We start from the raw sequence: 6,000 nt of genomic DNA, 5'->3' as shown, positions 1-6,000 counted from the left end.
AATGGGAAAGTGTTATGCCTTTAAAGATCAGAAACTTGAGAATAGGCACTGATGTATATTTCAGGCTACAGGCAACATTCTTTTACAAAGGATGCAGAGCCAGCTTGAAAAAGCACAGGCAATAGAGCACAAGGGTTAGAGTTAAAGGAATGGCTGCATTGTGGAGTCAGGCTTATTCTCTGTTACAGGCCTGCGTCATAGCTTCTCTCTCTGCCCAATCCAGCTTCTCCCCCACTAACCCCAAAAAAGTCTGGTTATCAGAGAACTCAATCTGTGTACCCTTTAATAGCTTTCCTATTAATTACTGAAAGTTTTCTCTGAATCAACACGTTTTGCAAATGAATTGATTTTTTTAAAATCACTGAAGCTCTCCTATTCTGTAAAATGGTGATCTAACTCAATATAAAAATCCTACTGCTACAAATAGCTAAAATTTACACCTAAAGTATACCAAAACTCTTTTTAAATGCAGAGCTGAGCTCACAAGAAACTGAAATCCCCAGGTGCTAGAAATAATGGAAAATAAGCCTGTAAATTGATGTTTTGGCAAGCTGTGATCAGAACTGGTAATGGATGAGCCTTGAGTTTTAATCCTAGGCTGGGGAAATAAAATAGACATAAGGATTTTTGACAAGAGAATTGGGATGAAGAGCTATGAGTAAAGCTAAGAGTCTCATAAAGGTGTGCATACAGTGAAAGGAGAGATTAGGAAATACAAACAAACCACCCACCATTATAGGCAAATATCAAGGAAGCTGTTCCTCCTCTTGGGCTCTCACAAGGAAAAGCATCTCCCTGGAGAAAACTTACACCACATCCCTGCACCTTATATAGATTTGAATTTGAATTTATGCCACCCGGTATTTTTGTGAATACTTTTCAAGCCAATATGTTCACATATATGAATTTCCTTCCACCAATAAGTTGATAAATCTGGAAACCTGACAGAAGCAACACAAAATCACTTTTTGGAGAAACATTTCCACAATTTCTACATTAAAAACCTTATTGGAGATAAGCTTGCATGAAAAAAAAATTTTAATGCACCAAGTTAAAAAAATTCTATTCAGTGAGAGTCAGTTTGCAAGTACATGCATCCACCCACCCACACACACCCCTCCCACACACACACAGTATAAGGCATAGACCCCTCAAGTTTATGAAAATAAATCTATGAAATAAACATTTTTAAATGATTAAGAAACCATAAGAAAAAAGAGAAGACATCATGAAAAACGAATGACCATCTGTGCCAAAGAACCGAAGAGAACTAAGGAAAAACAAAAGCATATTCATTTAAATTAAGTGAGCAGATGGGTAAACAGAAAAATTAGACACTGTTGAAGAGAACATTAATGAAATAAGAAAAGATCAGAAGAAATTGCCCTGATTGCTGCTCAGAAAGAAAATATGAAGTGAAAAGAAGAGACCTTTAGATTAAAATACTGTACTCAGTTGTATACCATTTTCAAGACATATACTTTAAGCATGACACAAAAGGATTTAAAGTGAAAGGACTGAAATAATATCTCAAGCAATACTAAGTGAAAGACAGCTATTATTAATTTTATACAGAATAGACTTAAAAGATAAAGACACTTAATAGAAAGTATCGTCACATAGTGTTCATAAGAACAATTCACCAGAATGATATGATGCTGATCTTGAAAAATTAAGGAAAACCTGTTAAACTATGAGAATTAATAGAGCTTGGAAAAATTGCTAGATTTAAAAATTAATATATAAAACTCAATAGCATTTCTGTATATGATATATGAAAAGCAAAACATGATGAAATTACTTAAGTATTATTTAAAATAGCAATAGAAAGTAAAAGGTACTTAAGAATAAATCTAATAAAAGATATACAAGATGTTTGAGAATGGAAAAAGCGTAAAACCTTTTTGAATAATATATAAAAGAAATGAATAAATAGTTATTATGATTGTGAACAGGAAAATTCAAAATTGTAAGATATTATATCTTGTCAGATTAGCTTAAAAATTGATCAAGAGGATTTTCATGGTATTTGACAAACTAATTTTAAAAGTATATGTGAAAAATGGGCAGAAGACCTAAACAGACATTTCTCCAAAGAAGACATACAGATGGCACATGAAAAGATACTCAACTTCGCTCATTATTAGAGAAATGTGAATTAAAACTACAATGAGTTATCAGGTCATACCAATCAGAATGGCCATCATCAAAAAACCTACAAACAATAAATGTTGGGGAGTATGTGGAGAAACAGGAACCCTCTTGCACTGTTGGTGGGAATGTAAATTGATACAGCCACTATGGAAAACAGTATGGAGATTCCTTTAAAAACTAGCAATAAAACTACCATATAACCCAGCAATCCCACTACTGGGCTTATCCCCTGAGAAATCACAATTCAAAAAGACACATGTACCCCAGTGTTCACTGCAGCACTACATGGAAGCATCCTAGAAGTCCATCCAGAGATAAATGGATAAAGAAGTTGTGGTACATATATATAATGGAATATTGTTGTTTAGATGCTAAGTCATATCCAACTCTTTTGAGACCACGTGGACTCCTCCAGGCTCCTCTATCCATGGAATTTCCCAAGCAAGAATTCTGGAGTGGGTTGCCATTTCCTTTTCCAGGAGATCCTCCCAACCTAGGGATTAAACCCACATCCTCTGAATTGGCAGGTAGATTCTTCACCACTGAGCCACTAAGGAAGTGACAGTACAGTTCATGGGGTCACAAAGAGTCGGACATGACTGAGCAACTTTCGCTTTCATTTTCACTTTCACTTTCATTCATACAAAGAATTTTGACCAGACAGTTGGCACTGTTAAAATGAATGAATGAGGCTTGCCTGAATCAAGATGAATAAACCTCAAATTGTGAAAAACTTAGTTGCAAAAGATATACAGTATGATGCTATTTATATATAGGAATAACATTGGGTACACATATGTAGTAAAAGAGCTACACAGTGTACTTTCCTAGGGTACAGTACATAAGAATCGGCCTGACAATGCAGGGGACACAGGTTTGATCCCTGGTCCAGGAAGATTCCACATGCCGCAGAGCAACGAAGCCTGTGTGCCACAACTACTGAACCCAAGCTCTAGGGCCTGTGAGCCACAACTACCAAGCCCACCTGTTGCACCAGCTGAAGCCTGCGTACTCTAGGGCCCATCAGGCCACCACTACCGAGCCCGTGTGCCGCAGCTGCCCAAGAGCCTTGCTCCACAGCAAGGGAAGCCACAGCAATGTAAAGCCCACACAGCACAACCAAAGAGTAGCCTCCACTCTGCACAACTAGAGAAAGAGTGTGCATAGCTAAGAGACACCCAGCACAACCAAATAAATAACTGGAGAACCACAGAGCAACTTCTGGAAAACACCCACCTCTGAAGAGGGAGCCAGGGGCAGGTTTGTTGGGAGGAGGCTTGCCTGTGTCTGTACATTGTTTCCTTACAACTGATACATAAAACAAATGAGGCAAAATGTTACCATCTGTTAAACTGAGTGTGTGAGGCAGGGAGGGTGATAGTGAGGTATGTTCCATTTTCTGTACTTTCTTTGTATGTTTGAAATGTTTCATGGTTATTTAAAAAAAAGAAATTAGCATCACTTGACATAAAAAGAATCTACAGGTGAATATATATTAGGTCTTTTAACTATCAAAGTTTTAAAGTTTGTGTGTGTACCACTGAAAATTATTTTATGGGGTGAGATAAAATTGGGAGAGTAGGACTGACGTATATACACTGCCATGTGTAAAATAGATAGCTCATGGGAAGCTTCTGTGTACCACAGGGAGCTCAACTCAGTGCTCTGTAATGACCTAGAGGGGTGGGGTGGTGGGAGGGGTGGGAGGGACGTTCAAAAGGGAGAGGATATGTATATACATATGATGCTTTTGAAAAGTAGTGTGGGAGAAGACTCTTGAGAGTCCCTTGGACAGCAAGGAGATCCAACCAGTCCATCCTAAAGAAAATCAGTCCTGATTATTCATTGGAAGGACTGATGCTGAAGCTGAAACTCCAATACTTTGGCCACCTGGTGCGAAGAACTGACTCATTGAAAAAGACCCTGATGCTGGGAAAGATTGAGGGCGGGAGGAGAAAGGAATGACAGAGGATGAGATGGCTGGATGGCATCACCGACTCGATGGACATGAGTTTGAGTCAACTCCGGGAGTTGGTGATGGACAGGGAGGCCTGGCGTGCTGCGGTCTGTGGGGTCGCAAACTGAACTGATAGGGGATTCACTTTGTTGTAGAGCAGAAACTAACACAACATTATAAAGCAACTGTACTCCAGTAAAAAAATATCCTATATTCCCTTTGGGAATCAGTGAGCTAAGGTGCTACATATTATCATGTGCAACTAAGTGTCAACCCAGCCACTTCCAGCAGGCACTCTTGTCCACCCCAGAGGACATGAATACAGCATGCCACTTTCTTTTCTTGCCCCTTCTGTTCCTACTCACTACTGAAGGTCTTTCCATTATTCAAGGCCTCCCAAAAGCATTGTCTTCTTACATAATCATGTCCAAACCAACCAGACTGTGAATTATCATGTGTGTATAATGATGCTCTGAATCATCAAGACCTGGTTAAATCACACTCATTATCTTGTGTTGGGGAAGGTGGAGAAATATGTTACACCCTTTTTAGACAGATTTACATCAGAAAATAGTCAAAATAAAAAGAGATATGATTCATCTAATGGGGAAAATGATTTATATGAAACATATTTCTCAAGAGTCAGGTAAATGAAGTATTACTATAAAGAAACAACTTTAAGATACTTTAAACAATTACAGTAAATTTATTTTTAAAATGTATTTTGGACCTTTTATTCAAATTTTTCATCATTTGATAATAACTTTGTGTTTAACACATGATTCTGCATATTGTATAGCTCTGAGAAATAGTATAGGCTCTGTGTGTATGCTAATTCATCTGTAAAATGACAGCCAATGAGAAAATTGCCTACAACTGAAGTGGTTTATGAATATTAGCACCTATTATAACTATAACCGTATATTATTTGATTCTTCACTTCTTTTATAATGCATGTCTTTCTGATAAATTAAAGATTTTTAGATCATGAATTATATCTTTCTAAGTCAGGATCTCTCATTTTAAGCTTTGCTTAGTAGATATTTGAAGAGGAAAAAAAAATTTTTTTACTTATAATTTGTCTACCATTTCCAAGAAATACCAGTGGAGGTATTTATGTCTGAGGACAATGATCTGAGGACAGAATGAATAAATTTGACTGCTGTAAATATCTGTGCTCTATTCAAGTGTATTTGAATTGATGACATCTTTATCTGACTAAACTCTGCTGAGTCATTCTTTCTTGGGTGGAATGTTATTTTTAGAAATGGATCGTTATTCTCCCACCTTATCTGAGATTGTATCTTTCTAGCAGACATTAAGGGCAAATTGAAGATCTCTTCTGATGCATTATTCAGAAAATCAGAAACTGAAGTTGGTTTATATTAAATACAATTAAAATTAGATAGATGCAGTGTCTGTGGAGGCAAGCTTTTCTGCAGAGCAAAGATTTTCCCATTTTATCTTTCTGTATCATTTTAATGGTGGAAAGCACCTGATTTTTAGTCAGAGTAGAAGATATTCATCTCCTTTAACTCTCAGTGTCAAGACATTCTTTTAACTCTCAGTGGTCCTTTATGTGATTCATGAAGTAATAAAATTTGAGATTCAAACTAAGGAATTTATTATTCTTTTCCCTTTTATTTTTCTAGATCATTTAGATAATATTTATATACTTGAAATTAAATGTTAAAGTTTTAGATTTCTGATGAAACATTGAAGAAAGTGAGTAATGCAGATTAAGGCAAGGGAAGGAGCTGAGCAAAGATAGTTTCAGGAGAAGTTTAGGATTTTGAAGAGCAAATTGCACTAGAGGATTGTCCCCATCCCACAGGCAAGGGGACTGGGCTCTTATACTTCCACATCCATCGGTTAGCGGCTAGAGGCCT

Source organism: Muntiacus reevesi, chromosome 2 (assembly GCF_963930625.1).
Source record: "Muntiacus reevesi chromosome 2, mMunRee1.1, whole genome shotgun sequence".
Taxonomy (NCBI): Eukaryota; Metazoa; Chordata; class Mammalia; order Artiodactyla; family Cervidae; genus Muntiacus; species Muntiacus reevesi.
The sequence above is the reverse complement of the archived record's forward strand: the minus strand, read 5'-3'. Positions refer to the sequence as shown.